The following is a 12,767-nucleotide window of genomic DNA, read 5'->3' as shown; positions in this document are numbered from 1 at the left end:
CAACAAAGCCTGACATAGCAGCACACTGAGCCCCTAGGTTCCATAGTGAGCATCAGGATTTTAACAAGCCAACATACAGTCACCTCGACGTATCACTCTGTTGCGTGTATGCAGCCTAACAATACAACATCATCATAAGGCCAGGTTCACACTTGAAAAGCTCCAGACTGAAAACCTCTGATTCAGTAGTACCATGCAGACAATATTATCCCCATAAATGGCAATGTCTGCAGAGCAGAAATCCACCAGAACATCGAACAAATTCAATGTTCTGGCAGGATTTTTCGAGTGACTTTTCCAGGCAAAAAGTCAGCCTCGAAAACTCTACAGTGTGTACTGTGCAATGGGACTCTGCTGCAATAGAATTTCAGAATGGAATTACGCACAGAAATTCCGTAGTGTGAACCTAGCCTAATCGTCCTGTCAGTCTGTCACTGTCTTTTAGCATGTTTGGGGCATTTACTATACAAATGTCTCACAACTGATCTATTACTCTGGATCATCTGTCAACTCTGGGCTAATCTAGAGTAAAGATCCCTGGCTTCTACAATATGATGAGAATTACAGAATATCCTCTGTTTGTTTCCTTGTGTTTTCTCTGCCTTGTTCTGTCTGGGGAAATCTAGCTAGGTTGGTGCTTAGTATTGTTACTATTCGTCATTTTCTGTTCCCCCATTCTTCATCTCAAGTTCCATTCATCTATTGGCAAGTTGCTAGTCTTGTTACTTTACATTATTGATACATAAAAAGAGAAAGAAGATGTACTCTCACATGGTGGAACCTTCGGGTTCAAGCTTATCTCCCCAAAAGGGGATCTGAATTGGTGTGAGCTGCTGGCCGTCTAGTGTCCCAACTGGTACTGCAGGCTCCCATGTAGAACATAGAGAATGCTGGAAAAAGGCGCTGCTTAAAGGATTTTACCATTCACTCTAAGTAGTTATTCTTTCAGTGAAATTACTTACATAAAATAAAGTATAAAGTATAAAATAGTGTCCAAAAAAAGAAAGAAAATATCAATTACCTGTTTCGGAAGTAATCCCTCCCTTCATCAAACTGGGGTAACTCAATGGGGGAGATTTATCAAAGGATTTAGACTGTTTTTTCTCATCTAAAATTGTCGCACAGAAAATCGCAGTCTAAATATGTGCAACTTTTTCTCGACTTTAACTTTAGAGGATTCTTAGAACATGATGAAGATACAAAACACAAATTCAAAAACAATGCCTCCCCAGGAAGAGAAAAATATTCACTGTTTGCTAGCTTCAACAGCTCAGAAATTCAGTGAATTTTCAATTCAATTGAAGTAGCATATTTTTCCACAGTAAATATTCACTATTTTGCCCTTGATAAATCTCCCCTAAAGAGTTGGGGTACGGTATTCTATTGTTCTATTTTCTTTATGTCTCTAAGGACACGCAGCATACCAGCTCTGGGTTGATCATTGGGGTCAGCGTAAATACCCTTGGTTGCACCACAAATGAATAATAGCAACAATATTTAAATATGTTATTTATCTTGGAATATAAAGTTAAGGGCATTTTGCGCCAATCGGGTCTTTTTCATGAGCAATTCCTCTATAGAACTGACCCACGAGAAAAAAAAAGCTAAAACATTGTCGACTCGCCACAAGGAAACAAAGAACTGTTTATCCTCCCACTGCCAACCCACAAGAGGCACCGCAATAAAACATAACTTTATGTTCCATTTTTATGTTGAGACACATTCTGCAGAAAATAGTCTTTAAAAGGCAAGATCTGTGCTATGATACTTGGGGTCAGAGAGAGGATACACAACACAGTAAATTATACAAGCGAATTAAATGCTTTTATGGCAAGTCAGGGTTGATCCTTTTTGACTGTAATACATTTATTTTATAGAGATGTTATTGCCCAAATGGATTAGAGAGGTGATAATGTAATGAATATGAATTAAATATACATGGAAAAAATGTGTCCCCTTCTGTAAATTCTGAGGACGCATAAAACATCATTGCACTTGTAACCAGGATGGGAAACTCAGGAGATTATTGTTATGTCTTCAGCTTTTCTAATGTATTAGGCCCATTAAAATCGGTCCTGGCAGCTCTCTATAGCTGGGGTGGGTTGGCGGTCTATTGTTGGTGTGATGTACTAGTTAGATGTATCCCCCTGGTGGTCTCTCTCCACTTTGGCAGCTTGAAACTTAAACAAGGGTTGAGGCATAGAAGCATGTCCCAAATAAGCTAGAGAAACCATAAGCATTTTGGAATCATGAGTTGTGGTCATGTGAAACATAGATTAAAGGGGTATTCCAGGAAAAAGCTTTTTTTTTATATATCAACTGGCTCCAGAAAGTTAAACAGATTTGTAAATTACTTCTATTAAAAAATCTTAATCCTTTCAGTACTTATGAGCTTCTGAAGTTAATGTTGTTCTTTTCTGTCTAAATCCTCTCTGATGACACGTGTCTCGGGAACCACCCAGTTTAGAAGCAAATCCCCATAGCAAACCTCTTCTAAACTGGGCGTTTCCCGAGACAGGTGTCATCAGAGAGGATTTAGATAGAAAAGAACAACCTTAACTTCAGAAGCTCATAAGTACTGAAAGGATTAAGCTTTTTTAATAGAAGTAATTTATAAATCTGTTTAACTTTCTGGCGCCAGTTGATATATATAAAAAAGTTTTTTCCTGGAATACCCCTTTAATTAAACATTTATGGTTGGACTTGATGGACGTATATGTCTTTTTTCAACCATACTAACTATGTAACTATATATAATTTTATCAGCGCTTCCAATAGGGTCTAAATATAGTGTCACAGGTATCCTGTTTGTCTGCTATTAGGATTTAATAGCGGACTAACAGGATACCTGTGACACTATCAGTACATGTACTCTTAACAATGGGATTTACAGTGTTTCCTCCTTTATCATTCAAATTGCTAATAATAATATTTTTCTGTACTACCTATAGATGAATATCACCAACAACACCTTTGCTAATATCAGCAATTTGATAAACCTGCACCTCTTTGTTGTCCTATCCTTTTTTTTTTTTTTTACAACAAATAGATACGAAACAAGTGTATTAAAATTAATATACATTTTTTTATGTTTTTTGCACAGCAACTATTATACGGAATACATGCTTAACCCTGCATACTGTGATTTTTCACCCTTACATGCTTACACTATTGCACTTTTCTCTGCAAACAGCCACTTCAATAGGGGCAGCCTTGAAAAACAACAATCAGTCTTCCAAATAGGTATGTAAACACATACTTTTTCTTTATCTGCAGACTCTTGCCCTATTTTAGGTTAATTCTTATACATTTTTACATCATTTTTATTAAAGTTGCTTTGTCCTATAAACTTGAAAAACACCATTGAGGTCCTGAATTTCTTCTACAAAATTGGTTAGGGTGCATTCACACCACGTTTTGTACATACGGGTGCTGGATCCAGCGGGGGGAGGGGCAAACCTGGAGCTCCCGTACCACGGCCGGATCAGCCCGTGACTCCATTTACTTTAATGACCCGACCGGAGTCAAACGGTGACTCCGGTTGGCTCAGTTTTGACCCATATGCGGTTTTGGGCTGGACCTAAAACCGTAGTAAACTACGGTTTTAGGTCCGGTCAAGACCCGGGTGCGGGGGGTGCGGCCCGCACCGGGTGACACCAACCTAATGGGGTGACACCAAGACGCTCCTCAGCACCCCCCCCCCTCCCCAGCTAAACCGACACCCCCCATCTGTGCCGACCGGCCTCCCGTCCGTCAGCATAACTACCCCCCCCCCCCCCGCCTTCACCTGCGCTGTGCGCCCATCAGCACCCAACCCCCTCCCCCGGCCTTCATCGCAGTTGTGCGCCTGTCCGTCAGCACCACCGCATGGGACGTCAGTGAGAGAAGGAGCGCTGCGCTGGATGGGTAAGTGTGTGTGTCAGTCTCTCTGTCTGTCTCTATCTCTGTCTGTGTGTGACTCTCTGTGTGTGACTCTGTGTGTGTATGTATGTGACTGTGTGTGTGACTGTCTGTGTGTGACTCTGTGTGTGTATGTATGTGACTGTGTGTGTGTGTGTGTGACTCTGTGCTTGTATGTATGTGACTGTGTGTGACTGTGTGTGTGTGTGTGTGTGTGTGTGACTGTGTGTGTGTGTGTGTGTGACACTGTGTGTGTGTATGTGACTGTGTGTGTATGTGACTGTGTGTGTGCAGGGGGACCCAGGAGCTTTAAGCTACACCCCTGCCCACAATCATTTCTTGTATTGGAATTATGTAGGAGGCCTTCTGGTGTGCCAAGTATGCCTTATTTTCTGTGTGTGTGTGTGACTCTGTCTGTGTGACTCTGTGTGTGTGCCTCTCTGACTGTGTGTGTGTTTGTGTGTGTCTCTCTGTGTTGTATGTGTTTTTTTTTTTTTTTTTGGGGGGGGGGGGGTTTGAACCAGCGATCTAATGTGGGGAGACTTTGACCCATTGTGGGGAACCTGCAAGGGAACCTGCGGCCTAATGTGGGGAAACTTCTACCAAATGTGCGGAGTCTATGCTACCTAATGTGGGGAGTCTATGCTACCTAATGTGGGGAGTCTATGCTACCTAATGTGGGGAAACTGCTACCTAATGTGGGGAAACTGCTACCTAATGTGGGGAATCTGTGCTACCAAATGTGGGGAGTCTATGCTACCTAATGTGGGGAATCTGTGCTACCAAATGTGGGGAATCTATGCTACCTAATGTGGGGAAACGGCTACCTAATGTGGGGAATCTGTGCTACCTAATGTGGGGAAATTGCTACCTAATGTGGGGAATCTGTGCTACCTAATGTGGGGAAATTGCTACCTAATGTGGGGAATCTGTGCTACCTAATGTGGGGAAATTGCTACCTAATGTGGGAGAACACGTACCAAATGTGGGGAATCTATGCTGCCTAATGTGGGGAAAATATGCTACCTAATGTGGGGGAACTGCTGCCTACCTAAAGTGGGGGAACTGCTGCCTACCTAATGCTCCCCCCTGGCAGTAGCACCCTCATCATCCACCAGCAACACCCCCCCCCCCAGCAGTAGCACCTCCATCAGCAGATCCTGATGGTGGATGATGGTGGTGCTCCTGCCAGGAGGATGATCCTGCGAAAGGATGATGGGGGTGATACTGCCAGGGGGGATGGCCAGTTGCACCCTCATCATCCTCCAGCAACACCCCCCCAGTAGTAGCACCCCCATCATCCCCTAGCAACACCACCAAAAAAACCTCCCGTGGTAATAGCATCAGCTAATGGATGTTGAGTGGTGTTACTGCGGTTGTGGTATTATATTCAGAGGGTGAACTGTATGGCAATGTTAAATTCAGAGGGCGCAGTTTGTGGTAGTATTATATTCAGAGGGCGCAGTGGGTGGTAGTATTATATTCAGGGGTACAGTGTGTGGTGGTATTATATTCAGGGGTACAGTATGTGGTAGATTTATATTCAGAGTGTACAGTATGTGATGGTATTATATTCAGAATGTACAGTGTGTGGTAGTATTATAGTCAGTGGGTATGGTGTATGGAAGGTTTATTATCAAAGAGTGTAGTGTATAGTAGTATTATATTTAGAGGATACAGTGTCTGTCAGGTTTATAATAATACTTGTTTTCATATAGAGGATGAGAATGCGCTGACATAGTGAGGAGACGTCTGGGCGTCACATTCTGCAGAGAGAAGTTTTAGCTGGACCAGGCGGTATGTACCATCTGAATTAGTTAAGGGAAGACTATAGAGAAGACGTCACCTGTAGTCACTGATATCATTGTGTATTCTCCTCACTATAGAGAAGACGTCACCTGTAGTCACTGATATCATTGTGTATTCTCCTCACTATAGAGAAGACTTCACCTGTAATCACTGATATAATTCTGTATTCTCCTCACTATAGAGAAGACGTCACCTGTAATCACTTATATCATTGTGTATTCTCCTCACTATAGAGAAGACGTCACCTGTAATCACTGATATCATTGTGTATTCTCCTCACTATAGAGAAGACGTCACCTGTAATCACTGATATCATTGTGTATTCTCCTCACTATGTCCTATCAGAGCTGTAGTCGCTTGTCAGTTCTACAGTTATGGTGAGTGAAACTACAACTCCAAGCATAACCTTACCACTGCATAAAGGGGTACTCTACTGGAAAACATTTTTTTTTTATCAATTGGTGCTACGAAGTTAAACAGATTTGTAAATTACTTCTATTTAAAAATCTTAATCCTTCCAGTACTTATTAGCTGCTGTATAAGTGATTCACAGGAAGCTCTTTTCTTTTTTAATTTATTTTCTGTCTGACCACAGTGCTCTGTGCTGACACCTTTGTCCATGTCAAGAACTGTCCATAGTAGGAGCAAATCCCCATAGCAAACCTATCCTGCTCTGGACAGTTCCTGACATGGACAGAGGTGTCAGCAGAGAGCACATCCTCTGAACACAGCAGTTTCAGTGTGTGAAGTTGTCGGGTGTGTCTCCTATGAGCTCCAGACTTCCACACAGAGAGAAGCAGCGTTTTTCACCTGCCTTCCCAGGGGTGTGGCAGGCCCCTGGGGAGAGCTTTCCTGCATGGAGCCAAGGGAGTCTCGGGCTTCTACCTCTCGTTCCCGGCTGGCGAGAGGGGGGAAGATAGCATCTACAGCCGGTTCCAAGGTCGGGGTGAGGCGTTCCAGCAGGGCCCGCAGAAATGCGGAGCCCGCTCCCCCGTCCAAACCCGAAGGATGCAAGGCTACAGCCAAGAACAGCGGACCTTCTGCTACCCCTGAACCCCAGCAATGGGGGGTACGGGGTCCAAGGGAGTCTCTGGAGATGTATGGGTCACGGATCCAATCCAAGATGGCGGAGTATGAAGAGTTGGGAAGAAAACTTAGGAGCCTGAGGGAAGACCTGAAGTTTTCACGCTACCAGGCTGACAATGCCTCTGCAGGTAAGAGGCAGAAGTTTACTGCTCAGGTGCGGGCTCTTAAGGCAAAGGTGGCTGAGGTGGAGGAGGCCAGAAGGAACATTGCTGAGGATGCAGGGTTCTTTAAGGAAAAACTTACTAACAATGAAAGATTTAAAAACCCGCATGCATGTGCAGACAGCCATGAGGACAGCAGTGAGGAGGAAGATGGAGAGGAGGAAGGTGATGGAGAGTCAGGTGAAGCTGTGGAGAGTGAGGGGGATGCTGCCCCTGGTGCATGTGACCCCCAGCCCCCCCAAGATAGCTACCCAGAGCCCTATCAAGTGGCGTTACCTTCCAGTGATGGGGAGATGGAGGATAGCTGTGAAGAGGACGCAGCTAGTGGGGGTTTGCTGAGAGCTATTGTGCAGCAGGAGTCACCTACCCGCTTTGAGGATTTTGCCTTTGGTGAAGATCTTGGCAAGAATGATGTAGTGAAAAAAAGGAAGAAGCAGAAAGTTCAGGAAACGGTATCTTTTGTTTTTCATTCATTCAAGCAGTCTGGGCCAGCTGTGAAGTTGGTTCAGGCTGCTGGGCCCCCCAAACTGCCAGACCCCGTTCCTGTCATGGACCGGGGCCAGCAAGGGGGGTACAGCATGGCGTCTGAAAAGGCTGTAGGCGCAATAGATGTGAAGCCCACCCATCCTGCCGGTAGGGAGGGGCAGGATGGGCTCATGGTGGGAAGTGGCGAGGCAAGCTATGCCGCCGCGTGCTCGGGGGGCGGTTCCCCGAGTGCTGTGGGCATTACCGGCGCTGCGGGGCACTCCCCTGTGAGGGGGGGGAGTGTCCAGGCGCCGTTGGCAGAGAATGGTGGGTCCAGGTGCTCGGGGGGCGGTCCTCCGAGTACTATATGTTCTGTGGGCGCTGCGGGGCACTCCTCTGTGAGGGAGGGGAGTGTCCGGGCGTCAGAGTCTGCTGCAGAGCCCGTGCGGACGGGCACAGCTGGCACGGTGGGGATTCCCTGCGTGTCAGAGAGTGTGGGCGGAGCTGGGGTGCGCCCGGGGGGGCAGCTCCAGACTCCAGAAGGGACATCGCCCATGGAGGAGGAGCCCTTGGCGTCAACCCCAGCAACAGCTAAGAAAGCAAAGAACATTATTAAACCAGCTATACTACAAGTCCCAGCCAGCCCAGAATCTGTTAGGCAGGTAATGAGTGGAGGATGTGAGAATGCTGAGTGTAGTAGTGTTGTGGATGAGAGGAGTGCATGTGGGAGTGTAAGTGGAGTGAATGATGGTGGGACTAGTAGTGGTAAGAGTGGAAAGTCGGGTATGAATGGGAATAAAGATGGGAGTAGTGGTGTGAGTGGCTGTACTGACGGTTCTGGGTCTGGGTCTGGTCTGGCTGCCCCCCCGGTAGTGGCTGCTTCTAGGAGCTATGCCAATGTCACTGCCGGGGGTTCAGGGGGGTCCCCATCTCTGTCCGGCTCTGGAGGCCACTTGCAACAGCGCCTCCTGGAGGCTTTACGCAGGGGCGACAGGTCGATCCAGGTAGAGGGAAGGGGTGAGGTCGACCTGTCTTTCTGGATAGAGAGGCACGGTTTGGGGGCTTTCCGAGAGCGGAATGGGGAGGTGGTCTGGTCCCTCCCGACAACCGGGCAGGACAGTAACCGTAGGAATGTGGTCCGTCTGATTTGGAGGGGCGAGGATGCGTGCCCACCTCGCTGTAAAGTGGTTGAGCTCCTCCTTCAGATGGAATTCAGGGCAAGTGACATCTTTGCCCTCATTCACCCCTACGGTTCATCCGAGTTTGATGTCAGTTTCGTACGGCCGGAGGGTCTCGAACTCTTCTGGTCAAACTACGAAGTGGCAAAGAACGAGCCCGGCTGGCGGGATTTTGCCGTCAAGGCGATTTCCCGTCAGAACTCTGTCAAGAAAGTTACCGTTTTGACCCGTAACGAGTCACTTTCTTGTTATGACATTATGACCTGGCTTGGTCGGTATGGGGATGTGACGGATATGCCCAAGAAAAACTTGGATGAGCACGGGATCTGGTCCGGGGCCTGGACGTTTTCCGTCAAACTCAAGCGTTCAGGGAGTACAGTTGCCCACATTCCGTCAGCCGCCTTCCTTGGACGCGATAGGATCCAGGTCTTCTACCAGGGGCAACCCAAGGTCTGTCACAGGTGTGGCAGCCCCACCCACTTTAGCGCAGCCTGTACTGTGCAGGTCTGCGCTTTGTGTGGTGGGGTGGGTCATCTGGCCGCATCCTGTAGGCAGATCCGGTGCCACCTGTGTGGTGTCCTCGGGCACCCTTTTAGCCGTTGTCCTAGCGCCTTCGCCCGTGCGGCGGCCGCTCCGGCTGAGGAGAGCTGCGAAGTTGCCTCGGCTGGGGAGGGTACGGGCAGGGATGGGGGCGCAACAGGGCTAGTGAGGAGGAAAAAGGGCCCCGCCAAACTAAGGCGGGAGGAAATTCGTAGAAGGAGTAGGGAGCTGGAGAGTGCCCAGGTGACGGGGGCAGCTTTAGCCCCTGCTCCTGAAGCTGGCCCTGTAACCGCTGAAGCCCTAGAAGAGAACGTGCTGGATGAGGAGATCAGGAGACTTCACAGAGAGAAAGGCAATATGGCCGACCCTTCCGATTCCTCCCACTATGAAAGTGTGGATGAGGAAAGTGGGGTGAGGCCCAAAAAGAAAGATAAGGGCAAAAGGAAAGGGAGAAAGAAGAGGTCAGAGCCCTCTGAAGTTCCTTGTACTACGGGCCAGGTCCAAAACGGAAGCCTGACTGCCCCCCCTCTGATTGACCTGTCAAACCGATACCTCGTCCTCGATACCATCTCCTCCCCCTCCTTGGAGGGGGAAGGTGAGGACGGGGTGCCTAGGGAGAAGGAGCCTCTGGGGGGAACTGGGCCCTGTCCTGTTGAGGCACCTTCCTCAGAGGGCAGGGCTAGACCGGAGCCGGACAGAGACGGGGACCATATGGATCAATCGGAGTGTAAAAAAAGATCCAAGAGTGGTCCTGCCCTCTCGTCTTCTTCGGGGGATGAGGGGGCAAAAAAGAAGGGAAAGAGAAAGTAAAGGGTGTGGCCGTCTAATTTAATCACCCTGTATGGCGGCACTCACCCCATTGACGCTGGCATCTATTAACTGTGCCAGTATAAAGTCAGATACGGCTAGATTCGCAGCCTTTGATTTTCTCGGCCGTGTTGAAGCCGACATTTTCCTTTTACAGGAGACCAGGTTGTCAGATCTAGCCTCTCTGGTAAAAGCCAGAAGAGAGTGGAGGCGCGGTCCCTCCCACTGGTCTCTTGCGGCTGAGCCGTATAGTGGGGTGGCGGTCCTTTTTACCGCTCCTGTTGAATGCCGACGGGTTATTGAATTAGGAATGGGGAGGTGCCTGATCTTAGATGTCTTCATGAAGGGACAAGAGCTCCGGCTCATTAACATCTACGCCCCGCAAACTAAGCGGGGCCGTAAAGATCTCTTTATGAGGATTAAGCCCTTTCTTTTTACGAGTCGGCAAGTGATCTTTGGAGGGGACTTCAATAATGTCACGAGGTCCCAAGATAGGAGAGGCTCCAATGGTCCGCTGACTTGCGATAGTGTGGCACTGATTAGCATAGCTAGAGAAGCTCGCCTAGAGGACGCCCACATCCGGAGCCCCTCAGGCCACACGGGTTTCACCTATCATCAAGGTAGTCGCAGGTCTAGGATAGATAGGTTTTATTTAAAGGAGGAAGCTGTCTCTTCCGTAGTGTCCGTGGTTGAGGTGGAGTTCTCCGATCACTGTATGATTTTGTTTTCCCTGAATGTTTCAGAGACCCCCCGGATGGGAAAAGGTTATTGGAAGCTGAATTCGTCCCTCCTGGAGGAAGCGGAAGTAAGACAGTCCTTTGAGGATTTTCTTCAGAGCCAGGTACCTTTACTGGGCCTATGTAGTAGTAAGTCAGAGTGGTGGGAGATATTCAAGAAGCGGGTTGCGGGGTTCTTCCGCCAGCTCTCGAGCCTCAGGTCCCTGAACAGGTACCGCCTGTATCAGGGTCTGAGGAGGAAACTCGAGCTTCTCGTCTCGACTGGAGGTAGCCGAGAGGATATCTCCAGAGTGAAGTCCTTGCTGATGAGGTGTCAGTACGATAGGCACACATCTTTGGTTTTTGAGAGGGATTTCGGGAAGTACCGCTCGCCCGACCCTTACAGAAACTGTAAGATGTCAGTGAGTAGTAAAGTCATTTCAGGACTGATTGATAGTACAGGATCTCTGAATCGGTCCAGATCAGGGATCTTGGAGGTTGTCAGATCCTTCTACTCGCACCTCTTGGGAAGGAAAGATCTAGATCGAGACAGGATGTCGGTTTTCCTGACTGAAACCATTCCTGAGCCAGGGGTAGACCCCTCTCTTGATGTTTTGGCAGAAGAAATCAGGGAAGAGGAAGTGAGAATGGCGATCGAGGGGCTTGCCCCTAAGAAGTCGCCAGGTCCGGATGGCTTAACATCCGAGTGGTACAGGACCTTTAAGGAGTCTTTAGCTCCCCTCTTGACTGAGGTATTCAATGAGTGTCTCTCCTCGGGCACTCTGCCAAAGTCAATGAGGAGGTCAGCCCTGATTCTTCTGTCAAAGGGTAAAGATCCTAGCCGGATTGAGAATTGGAGACCCATAGCTCTTCTCAATACGGACAGGAAGCTTCTGGCTAAGATATTGTTTAATCGGCTGGTGAAGTTTGCACCCCGGCTCCTTTCGGGGGCTCAGCACTGCTCTTTTCCAGGCCGAAGCACCTTAAGTGCTGTCCTTAGTGTCAGGGAGGCAGTGGAGCGGAGTAGTGCAGGTCTCTGGAAGGGGTACTTGCTGTCCTTGGATCAGGCCAAAGCATTTGATCGGGTGAACCACGAGTACCTATGGTCCGTCCTCCTGAGATATGGCTTACCAACTACTTTTGTTAATTGGCTTAAGATCTTGTATGCAGGGGCAGAGAGTTTCCCGCTGGTGAACGGGTGGTCTGGCCGCTCTTTTGTGGTGGGTTCCGGAGTCCGTCAGGGTTGTCCTCTTAGCCCGCTTTTATACGTGTTCGCAATCGATCCCTTCGTCCGGAGGGTAGATTGTGGGCCGTTGGCGGGAGTCGGGATGAGTCTGGCGGAGCTGGATGTCGCCCAGAGAGTGGTGGCGTACGCTGACGATGTCACTATTTTCGTCTCCTCAAGAGAGGAGGTCGATGTGGTGATGTCGGAGGTGGACCGCTACTCGGAGGCATCCGGGTCTAAGATCAACCGGGATAAGTGTGAGAGTCTCTGGCTGGGAGGGGGAGACCCCACGTTTGATCTCCCGGACACCCTTCCAGGGCCCCAAGAGTCAGCAAAAGTCTTAGGCATCACATTCGGCCAAGATGATTATCCCACCAAAAACTGGGATGGTAAGCTCCAGGATGCCGCTCAGAAGGTGGACCAGTGGAAGGGTTGGTCTATGACCCTCAGGGAAAGGGTACACCTGATGAAATCATACCTGCTCCCCTTGTTTATCTATCTGGGCAGTGTATGTATCTTGCCAGAGGCTTACTACACTAGGGTCTACAGCCTGTTTTTCCAACTGTTATGGGGGAACAGGATGAACCTAGTCAAGAGGGAGGTTACGTACCGCACGAGGAGACTAGGGGGTTTATCTATGGTAAACCCTGTGGTGTTCTTTACGAACACCTTCTTGAAAGCTAACATCGCAAACCTCTGGTCAGAGAGGGCTTCTCCGTGGGTACTCTCCTGCAGGGAATGGTTTCGGCCTTTCTTCCAGGAATGGGAGAGAGGAGGGCGAGTGAAGGACCTCCGTACACCCCATGGATATCTTCCGGCTTACGCTACCCCGACTCTGAAGGCGATACGCCGGTGGGGTCTGGGAGTGTGGGAGATCAGG

Source organism: Hyla sarda, chromosome 1 (assembly GCF_029499605.1).
Source record: "Hyla sarda isolate aHylSar1 chromosome 1, aHylSar1.hap1, whole genome shotgun sequence".
Classification (NCBI taxonomy): Eukaryota; Metazoa; Chordata; class Amphibia; order Anura; family Hylidae; genus Hyla; species Hyla sarda.
Note: the sequence above shows the minus strand (reverse complement) of the source record.